The sequence below is a fragment of the Myotis brandtii genome, unplaced genomic scaffold, assembly GCF_000412655.1.
Source record: "Myotis brandtii unplaced genomic scaffold, ASM41265v1 scaffold8, whole genome shotgun sequence".
NCBI classification, from domain to species: domain Eukaryota; kingdom Metazoa; phylum Chordata; class Mammalia; order Chiroptera; family Vespertilionidae; genus Myotis; species Myotis brandtii.
In genome coordinates, this window is record NW_005371219.1 from 9,274,807 (window position 1) to 9,286,516 (window position 11,710).

Sequence of the window (11,710 nt, forward strand, 5' to 3'; positions counted from 1 at the left end):
CCAGGCCAGCCGGGGGCTGAGCCTGGGACACCCGAGTGGGAGGTGTGGGGTTGGGGGAGGGTGGCGGGAAGGCGCATTTCTCTCCGGCAGGTCGGGCTTGGAGGGCAGGGCTGGCTCTCCACCGCCTTCAGTTGGGGCTTTGTGAGGAGTGTCTCCTGAGCTTAGCCGAAAACTTGGGTGCCCCGGGTCCTTGGTCCCCAGACGGCCAGTTTCGCGGCTCACCGGGCAGCGCAGCCCGCGAGTGGAGCGCTCCTCGCCTGGCCCTCCGCAGGCGCGTAACTGTACCCTATTGTTGTCTTACGGGTCGGCTGCGCTCCGAGGCTTTCACGATTCCTCGGTGGGGGAGGGGCGCGGCTGCAAGAAACCACTGGTCTCTCCCAACCCCTGGTCCTTTCCAAAGAGACCCCCGCCCCCATTTTACAAAGAAGGTTCTAGATGAGAGCATCAATCTAGTTTGGTAGGAAATCTTTTGTTTAATGTCAACTTAACATTATAATTTGTTTTGTGTTTTTGTTTTTTTTTTTGGTGCTGCAGAGGGTCCTTACTTAGATTCTCCTATTGATGTACTGGGCTCTATTTAAGAAGTCACCTGCTGCACCAAAATACTTTGTATGAATGAAAGTAGATTACCTTCAGGGATCCCAAGCCAGGTCTTGCCCCCAAACACAGCGCCCTGTTTAAAGTAATTTTCCATGTTATTAATGCTTTTCTCTTAGTGGGAGTGCTATTTCCTGGTAGGGCAAGTGAATCTTGCACACAGTAGGTGCCCAATAAATATATTTGACTTGATCAGGATTTTTTTTAATTAGTCTATTTTGTATAGGATTTGTACATCACTTGGGTCAATATTTGCTTAATGACCTTATGGGTTTTACAACAAAAGGAGCTGGTGCTGCTGTAGACTGGTTTTATTTTTGGATTAACAGGCAGCCAAGTGTACATGTGGACCAGACCTGCTTGGTGCCACATCCTCCATCCTGCCTGTAATTAGAAGCCCTTGTAAACCCTCCCTTGCAGGGAGAGCTGAAATCTCCCATCTGCCTTTGTTCCGGGACAAAGGAGAGATTATCACGTGCCCCACTGGACTGTGCATTTTGTGACTTGAAAAATCAGTGTGGTGAATGATGCCACTTAGGCGCTGGGACGCTGGGGAACCTTAGTTCTTGGCCACAGCATTGGGCTTAGTGACCAGGCAGGAGGCTGCTGCTGAAAACTAACACCAAACCCTCTTGGTGTTTTTTGGGTGAAATCATTTTGCCTTAAGGAAAGGGCTCATTCTATATTTACGTTTAAAACCAATACCGTGGCCATTTTAATATATAATTTTAAGATTTCTGCCCTGGCTGGTGTGGCTGGGTTGGTTGGTACACCAGAAGGTTATGGGTTCGATCCCCAGTTAGGGCACATAGGAGGCAACCAATGTTTCCCTTCTTCTCTCCAATTATAAAAAAAAAAAAAAAAAAAAAAAAAAAAGATTTCAAGGGAGCAGATACTCTATGTCCATTTAAGTTAAAACCAAGGGGGTATTAATAGGAATGTTATCTAGCCAATCCAGTATACAAAGTGACTCTATTCTAGTACCATAAGTCTCAACACTATAATATAAATCCAAATTATTTGTGCACTTTAAAATTTCCCCCTTTCTGGGAAAAGAAAGGAAACCTCTTTTGCAATGCCAGTAAGTCATTATAGTCACAGAAACTTCTGTATTAATTGACAAAGAGTTAAAAATAAAATACTCTTGGGAGTTATAGTTATTGAAGAACATTTTTGTTTGATTTTTGGTTGTTGCAGACATTTGGCATCTCTTGGTAGTTTGTTTTGAAACTAGAGAGAATGATCTTGGTGGTACTAAGGAAGAATTCAGAATTAAATGATGTGGGTAAGGGAATAATGGGCAAAGAGCAACCTAAGACATCAATCTTACTTGCATCTTAAGTGTATGTGGAGGCAACTCGCACAAGTGGAAATTTATCAGTGTAACTTTTTATATTTTTTAGATTTATTCAAATCAAACAACTCCTGTAACACCTCCAAGTAACCCCTCCCACAATACTTCGACTACCCAGAGTCCAGCAAATGCCACAACCAGGGCAAGTGGCGGTGCTCTGCAGTCAACAGCCAGTGTCTTCGTGATCTCATTGGCTCTTCTACATCTCTACTGTTAAAAGACTCGGGCAAGAAACGTCTATACTTCTCCATCTTCTAAACCCAATCCAAATGGCATCTAGATATCCAGTGTGACAAGGAAGAAACAGGTCTTCATTGAATCTGCTAATTCACACCTAATTTTATTGACACAGAAAATGTTGAGGATCTCAAATTTGATTGGCTTGGAGAGCATGGTCAGGGTTTGACTAGATGATGAATGCCAATATTAAGTCTGCTGGACTTTCACGTACAAGATGAAGAGACACATCCAAAATTAGTTCAGAGGTGACTTCCTTAAATGTGGCTTAAGAAGTATGGACACATACAATTCTACCTTGAAAATCAGTAGATTTTATCTAGAGATAAAGGATGGCATTTGGAACAGAGTCAGTTTTCATTTGGTTCATTAAAGTTATATGGCCATAAAACAGTTAGGTACTGCAAAAAGATACGGTTCTATTTATGTGTATACTAGAAGGAACTTCCAAGTGTTTCTGTAACTCCCCAATGTATTGTTTCACAGTTCTAATTTAATGTCCATATAACTCAAAATAAAATTTTACATTGTTAAGCTATCACTGTTCTCTTGGGAGCTGGACTCTTTCCTCTGAGCCTCTGGATTTGACATAGCATTTGACTTTTTGTGTGGTAATTTATATGTGCCAGGATAATGATGGATTGGAACCTACTCCAAATCCAAGCATAATGGGTAAATTTTGCTGATATTCAATAAGAGCGCCAAATTCATTTAGCTAATCTAAGTCTGAAGAGTAGAAGTACACTGACCTCAACTAATTTCAAAATGCTTTTTATTTCTGCATATGTTGAATACGTTTTTATAATTTTAAAAATGATTGGTTTTGAAGGTAAAATTGGCACACCTTAAAATTGAAAAGGCAAATATATGAAGGAGCCAAAACTGTAAATTAGGTGTTTGGGAAGTGAAGACTGGAAGCTTACATTAAATTCAGAAAAACTTTTATACTCTTCCTGTACATACTTTTTTTAAAAAATGAAGCAGAATAGCCACATTGGGAACACTTTCTGTTGTTGGTCAATATTTTTAGATAGTTAGAACCTGATCCAAAGCCTCTAATGTGTAGGCTTAATTTTGGAAAGTAAATCTTTTCACAATTGCCTCAATGCCCAGAACCTTTTTAAAAATAGACACGCCCTAAAGTCTTTTGTTCGCATGGTCACACACTGATGCTTAGATGTTCCGGTATTTAATATGGCAACAGTAGTCTTGATAACCAAAGTCATTATTTTCCATCTTTAGAAACTTACCCAGGAACATCATACCCAGAAGATCTTAAGCTACTGTGTGTGTGTGAATGAACATTCCCTTTTGTTTCATACCTGAATGCTGTATATCTATTTTGGATTGTATATTGTGTTTGTGTATTTATGCTTTGATTCATAGTGACTTCTCATTTTATGGAATTGATTTGCATTGAGCACAAACTGTAAATAAAAAATGGCTGAAAGAGCAACTCATTGTAGTTTTTTATTGAAATCATAGGGCATGGTACTAGGAGACTCCCTAACAGATATGTATTCCAAACATCCTCTTCCTTAACCTCCATTGTGCAGTAGCAGCCCAGTTTCCCCTTGGTAGTCCATCACTCCAGTCAGTATAGTAACTCCCCTTACTTTGTTGATTCAGAGGCTTGAGCTCCAAGTGGTTGGGGGCAGTCTCTACTTCAGTTTAATGGGATTATTGCTGTGTCTCCCGGTAGAAGCATTCCTCCCTTTGGAACTGAGATCTCTAGACCAGCAGAATATAAGGTCTCAGGGATAGAAAGGAAAATGTTTGCTAGTGGATCACTTATTGGGGGTAATGGTGCCACTACCATCTTTATTCCTTGATTCCTGGACTTGTGAATCCTGGCCATGGGAGAACCAGCACCATATTTAGAGCACATGTAGCCTCTTGGAGTTCAGTGCTTTATCCCTTCAGGGTATTGCCATCTTGCTGGATCGCAAAAGGCCACTGTTATATCAAGCTAGGTGCCTCAGGCTGGTGAGGAACACGGTAGGACCAGTGAATTCCATGGACACAGGCCCACTGCCACATATCATCCTTGATCAGAATGTTGTGTGGGTCACTGAGATGGGTAAGGTATTTAAGTTCATGGATGATAATTTGGCAGAAGCACTGCATACAGGGAAGGCAAATCCATATCCAGAATAAGTGTCTATTCTAATAATAAAATGCTGCCCCTCCCATGGTGTATGTGGTCCAATGTAATCAACATTCACCTGGCTGCTGACCCCATGGCATGGTGTCATATAGGGAACTCAGTGTTGGGCCCTGCTGCAACAGGTTGGGTGCTTAGCAGTGGCTATGGCCAGGTCAGCCTAGTACAAGTCCATGTTGCTGGGCCCCTGCATAACCTCCATCCCCACCACCCCTGCCATTCATTTGTGAGCCTATTGGCTGATGACAGTGATGGCCAGGGAAAGGGGACTGGCATCTGCAGAATGGGCTATCTTACGCACTTGATTATTTAAATCCTCCACTATTCTGGTCGGGGCTGGGGATGGAGCCTGCAATGGAGGTATGTGGCTATCTTACGCACTTGATTATTTAAATCCTCCACTAAGGTCACCTTTTGGTGAACATTCACATGGGAAACACAAATACTATCACATTCTTCTTCCCCAGCCTCCTCATCACCAATTTTCCAATTATGCTTCTTCCAAGTCCCTCCAGCCAAAATTGGCCACAGCCCACGAATTGGACAGACTCATACCTCTGGCCACTTTTCCTTCCAAGAAAATGAGCAACCAGGTTCACTGCTTGTAGTTCTGCTCACTGGGAGTCTTTTCCTTCACTACTGTCCTTCAGGGATGTCCCAGAAGTGAGTTGTAGAGCTGTGGCTGTCCCCATTGGGGTGGTACCTGCATTCTGTACAGAATCTTTTTTTTTAAAATATATTTTTATTGATTTCAGAGAGTAAGGAAAAGGGAGAGAGAGATAGAAACATCCATGATGAGAGAGAATCATTGATCAGCTGCCTCCTGCAAGTCCCCCACTGGGGATCAAGCCCACAACCCGGGCATGTGCCCCCGACCGGAATCGAACCTGGGACCTTTCAGTTTGCAGGCCGACACTCTAACTACTGAGCCAAACTGGCTAGGGCTGTACAGAACCTTTTGTAAACCAGATCCAAGTTATCTTTTCTCATCAACTGATCTTAGGGAATTGCCCATGAGGCCATAGGTGCAGGCTGGGAAAGAGAAAGTAATATGACAGGAATAGGAATCATCGTCATTTGGGTTACTTCCTCATGTAACTTACTTGTATCTTCAGGGCGTGCTCGAGCCCAGTATCATAAATGCCACTTTCATTTGACAATGGAGTACTGCTGTGTACACCCAGCTTTATGGATTGGTGGGTTAGACCACACCCAGTTTATGTTGGGCATTCAGGGTGCAAGGTGGTCTGTGGTTAAGCATTTAGTCTTTACTAAACCTCAGTAACAAGCCAAAGCCTGTTTCTCAAAGAAGAGTTGCTGTCTACTGTGGCTGGCAGGGCTTTGCTCTGAAATTCTAAAACAGACCATCACAGCAACCATTGATCTACTATAAATTTATAGAAAAGCAATAAGAAAATTTGGGTCTATCTTTTAAAAAGTAATCATCAATGCTCATGGAGGAAGAAACAGAATTACTTTTTCAACTATTTTTTTGAACATGATTTTAAACAAACCTGGGCTGTTTTATTTATCAGAAAAATGCTTAAAATTCTATTTGGGGCTTAAAAAATATTCACACCTAAACACTAGACATATAATTTAGGGCTAAATTCAGTAATGAGTAGCTACTGTATGAGTGTCCCTTGAACTAAGTTTAGCTTTGGTAGATAAAAGCTAACAGTTTATAGATGAGCAGATAGTTGAAGCACTAAGCCATAAAGTTAAGATGAGAAAAATCTATTTAGAACTAAACATATTCTAAACCCACATACCCAATGCCACCACTGTCCTTAAAATAGAACTCAAATATTTAGGTATCTAAAAAGTATGAGGTTTTCATTTCTCATAGACCTCATTTGGGGTTAGCTTGATTATTTTTTGCATTCCTTCCTTAGTATAAAGAGTATTTTTTTCTAATTTTGGAAGGATGGCACTTTTTGAAACAAACAAATCACCATCACAGTTTGCTTCTCAGTTTCTCTTCAGTATTTTTTTCTAATTTTGGAAGGATGGCACTTACAAATCACCATCACAGTTTGCTTCTCAGTTTCTCTTCAAATTACACCTAAATGTAAAAAAACCCCCACAAACCCATGCATTTGTAAGACAATAGGAAGTTTCCATATTTATGATTTTGCAAAGAATTATCTCTGTGAGCCCAAAGGGTCTGACTTAGTTTAACTGTCATGCTTCTCAGCAACTGGCAGATGCTAAGGTTCGGGGAAACCTAACATGTCTAAAACTGAGCTCATTACCTTCCCTCCACATTACCTGCTTCTCTATTGAGAGCACCGACTTGCCAAGTCTCTCTCATTACAAACCTGGGAGCAGCCTTCCTCTCCTCTCCCCATCTCTAATCAGCCGCAAAATCCTGTCAATTGTAAGTCAGAATTGTCTAGGCATCCGTCTTCCCTTCCCCTCCCCAGGCCTTCCACCGACTCACTTCAACTGTCCAAGCTCTGTTTTTCTGCCCTTAGTCTCTCCACCCCGAGGTTATTTTCTAAAATGTAGATCTGATGATTTGTTCCTCACTTGATTTTAATTTACTTTTTCTTTGTTAATCCTCACCTGAGAATATTTTTTCCATTGACTTTTTTAGAGAGAGTGGAAGGGAGGCGGAGAGACAGAGAGAAACAGCTGATGTGAGAGAGACACGTTGATTGGTTGCCTCCCACAGGACCACTGGTCGGGGCTGGGGATGGAGCCTGCAATGGAGGTATGTGTCCTTGGCTGGAATTGAACCCTTTAGTCCTTGGGTAGATACTCTATCCGCTGAGCCAAACGAGCTAGGGCTGTTCCTTACTTTAAAAGTTTGGCTGGCGCCTTGGCCAGTGTGGCTTAGTTGGTTAAGCGTGGTCCTGTGCACCAAAAGGTCGCTGGTTTATTCCCCGTCAGGGCACATGCCCAGGTTGTGGGTCGAGGTGTGTGCAGTGAGGGGAGAAGGGAAGGAGAAGCACATCGATGTTTTTCTCTTTTTCTCCCTCTCCCTTTCTCTCTCTAAAAATCAACCAAAAACATATTTAAAAATCTGTTTTAAAAAAGTTTGACTGGCTACCCTTCGCCTATGGAAAATAAAATAGAAATTCCCATTCATGCCCTGTAAGGCTCTTCACAGTCTGGCTCCAAACCAACTTTTCAGCCCCATTTTCAGCCATATTGGATTGCTCATCGTTCTCTGAATCCACAATATCAGGTCATGCCGCCATGGCTTTGAGTGCACCCACTCATCCAACTCAGTGGAACGATTAAAGGCTGGATACTAGAGCCAGGCTGCCTCAGCTGGACTCTTGGCCCAACTATGACTAGCTAAAGGAGCTTAGGCAATTATATAAATTCTCTGTGGCCCAGGAGTCTTGTCTATAAATGGACTTGATAGTAATGGTACCTATCTTATAAGGTTATTAGGAGAATTAAATGACTAATACACAAAGTTTTAGAACAAAGTCTGGTACATTGCTAGTACTTGATAAACATTGACCAGCATTCTTTTCTATTAATATATGAACATTGTGTGGACCTGTGTATGAGCTCCTTGAGTCAGGAATTTCTAAATTCTGAATGGATGACTGAGAGTACGTGCTCAATTAATGCTGAGTAAGTAGAAGAGCCAGCAGTAACACATTAGCACCAGAATGACTAGGGGAGGTAGAGGGCAGACCTTTGATACTATATTAAGTCATGGTGGGACCCATGAGAAGGTGGTTAGGACTATTTCTAAACAGGCTGGTCTCTCAGGCCGCTCAGTTTCCATTAGATAGGCAACCCGTTTATCTACCCACAGCAATGGTTCTCAATGCTGACTGCGTATTAGAATCCCTTGGGAAGCTTTTTAATAATAGCAATATCTGGGGGTGGGCTAGAAGGAGTCATGTCTACCTACCTAGAACTTCTGATTGAATTGGTCGGGTGGACCTCACTCATCAGTAGTTTTTAAAAGCTCCCCAGATTCTAAAGTACAGCCAAGTTGAGAAGCACAGGCCCGAAAGCGGGTTGCACAGCTCTGCTCTCTGAGACCAACTGGCTGGCAGGGGCTGCAGAGGAAGACAAAGTCCTGGCCCTTGTCTCCAAATCCTTGTGCCTGGCAAGTATGCTCACATCAGGGCTGTTATTAGAGACAAGTAAGGTCACTTTCTTCTAGTCCTTTGTTTGAATTTCTCCCCAATTCAAAAAGAGCACAGGAATTCATGCTAGAGTTGGCTGGGTCCGGTGCCCGAGACGCTGTCATCAGCAGATCCAGGCCCCAGTCCTGGGTCTGAAAACTTTCTGCATGGCTCCTGTGAGTGTCTCTGGGCTTTGAGAGGGTTGAACTTGTTGGAGATACTTTCCTGTTTTAATACTAAGATTCTATCCACATTTTTAAAAATCGTGATTCAGAATGTTACATTTTTTCCCCCTGTGAGTTTTGGTGAGCTTGCTCTCCCATTCATGAAAAATTGGGCTCAGTAGTCCATGCTGAGCTTACAAAAATTAATGCAATCTCATTGTTATTACCAACGTACTGGGTGTTCATCGTATTTATTTGTTCTTTTATTTGGTTGTCATTTTGCACCCTACTGCATTATATGAAGACTTGGAAAGGGTTTCTCTTACTGATAGGTGAGGGCAGTCTAATTGGTAGTTGCTGTCCATCAAGATTGCAACAACCTTGAACTGTTTGACAAGGCTTGTGAAATGCAACCAGAGACACAACCCTGGTAGAGACTAGGGTATGAATACAACCAGGAAACTGTCTCCCTTTGTAGCCTCTTCATACCTACGTTCATCAGTATGCATTTGGTTTTGCATTTACTTATGACTTGCTTATTTATTCTGTCTCATTCTAGTAAAAAAAAAAAAAGAGATTTTGAGTCAGCTTAGAGAAATATGAATTTGAGGTAGAGTATAAATAAGGGTGGAAAAAACCCCATGAGTTTATGGAGAAAATTCAAGAATGCCTGTCATGGGGCCCTGAGTAGCTGCTATGGCTAATGGAAGGAAGGGGCCATGATTAGAAACAGAAGCTAAATTGCCCGTGCCTTTAAAACACATGACTAAATCTGAAGTTCTGAGGATAAATTTTATTTATGGGTCCTAAGGAAATTTAAAACACATGACTAAATCTGAAGTATTGAGTTCTGAGGATAAATTTTATTTATGGGTCCTAAGGAAGGGGCTTCCAGGTGAATTCGGTCAATGCCATTGGCATTGGCACGATCCCTGCAATAAGTGCAACAGCAAACTCCTTATGTCTATTTGTTATTTCATCAAGACATAGCAAAGCATAATTTAGCAGAAGTAATTTTGCTAGCAGCTAAAATAATGCTAACCAAATATGCAGCTCTGAAATTAAATACTTACAGGGAAAAAAATCTGAATATTTAGAGGAATATATGGACAACATCCTCCATGAGTATTTTTTTTTGTAACTGAGTTTTTTTTATATGGATTGAGCCGGAAATAATGGCAAACACCATGTGTAGTCACTACTCTAAATACTTTTACATATATTTGCTCATTTAATACTTGAAACATTCCTATGTGGTCAGTTCTCCTGCATCATCATCACCTTTGTACAGACGAGGAAACCAAAACAGAAAGGTGTTTGGTAGGTTGCCCAAGGTCACCCCTTGGTAGACTGATATATGAGCTCATGTCATGTGACTCCTTGCTTTCTGCCACTGCACTATCCTCGCCTCTCTGAGAGTCTGCAGTTATCTCCTCTGACTTTGGCTTCTCCAGTTACTGTTTAAGAAGAGATGCATAAGTTTTACACTTAAACATGCAGAAGTTGTCATCATGTCATTAAAATAAAGAACCCCCTCAGGGCTGAATAGAAACCATGGCATGTCCACACTGAGGTGTCAAACAAATCGGGGATGCAGTTCACAGAGGTCTATGGTTTTCAAACAGGCTGTGAAGGGACCCAACAAGGGCATGTGGGGGTGGGGGAGACAGTGAAGGAGAGGCCTGAGCAGACTGTGCCCCACACCCTTTCCTGTCTCCCCCAGCCCTCCCCACACCCCATCCAAGTAGAGCACTGCCATGTTGATCTGTTTCACATTGGAGGTTTACATGTAAATTTTAATTAAGCAAAATATTCCAAGGCAAAACAATTGAAAATTACTGTTCTGTGCCATCACAACCACGATAATTTTTAATTAATGAATCCCTGAATTCATTGTTTCTGATTAGGTAAGCTATATATATTCATTGCTAAAAATGTGGGGGTTGTGTGAGGTGGGGGAGGAAGAAGTACTAAAAAGAAATTGAAAGCCACCTATAATCCTAACACCTAGCAATGACAATTTGCATTTTGATGTATATTTTTCATCATCCCCCCATGCATTTATATGTATTCTTGTGCATACAAACATATATATTTCAACAAAGTTGTTTTATAACCTGCTTTTTAATTTAATAGTATCTCATGTGATTATTCCTTTCTGCAACATGGTTTTTAAATAGGTACAACGTGTTACAGACTTTAATGTTTCCTATTATTAGATATTTAGATGGTACCTAATGTTCTACCCATTATAAATAAATAATATTTTATAAGCACAGTTGTACCTAGCTCTTTGCCTTTATCCATATGTCCTTTTTAGAACTTCCTAGAAGTAGGATTTCTTGGTGGATGTTGTATGCTACCTAGATCTTCCCTTCAGGGCCCAGGGACTCATTTCCACACTTCCTGGGGTGTTGATTGCTGATGGCTCACAACAGATTCACTTCCCAGGACCCCCTTGGTTATGGCGTCTCCCAGGGCCAGCTCACTTCTGGTGACTGTTGATGTGGAGGTCCAAGAACCCAGCCTGCTTGCTTCAATTCAGGTCAGCTCTGAAGGGCCATCCTGCTCGAGCTCCATGGAATCATGTGAGGGGCCTGGTTCCAATGCATCACAGCCCAGCTGCTTCTTCTGCCCAGCCCTGCCTCCCTCACCCCTTCATGGGTGTTGATCCACCAGGACATTCCCCAATAAACTTGCACACAAATCTCCTCTCAGCACCCGTTTCTCTGGGAACCTAAGACAAAATGGTACATGCATCTTTATGTAATTTTATATAGTTCTAAAATAATAGGAGTGTATGCTTGTTAATATTTCAGATCGGCAGGCCCATCTGAAGAGCTGAAAGAAGGCTAGAGTGATTGTAGCAGAGAGTGATGACAGAAGTGTGAGATGAAGCCCTGACTGGTTTGGCTCAGTGGATAGAGAGTCGGCTTGTGGACTGAAGGGTCCCAGGTTCGATTCCAGTCAAGGGCATGTACCTTGATTGTGGGCACATCCCCAGTGGGGGGTGTGCAGGAGGCAGCCGATCGATGGTTCTCTCTCATCGATTTTTCTAACTCTCTATCCCTCTCCCTTCCTCCCTGTAAAAAAA

General features: G+C 42.0%; 1 long non-coding RNA gene across 1 annotated transcript in view; it reads left to right on the top strand.

Moving 5' to 3' along the window:
- Positions 1–3,644, top strand: part of LOC102258406 — a 4,633-nt gene extending 989 nt beyond the window's left edge. The window contains exon 2 of the long non-coding RNA XR_314564.2: positions 2,001–3,644. This is a non-coding gene — a long non-coding RNA (uncharacterized LOC102258406). The remainder of the gene's footprint in view (positions 1–2,000) is intronic.
- Positions 3,645–11,710: the final 8,066 nt, after the last annotated feature.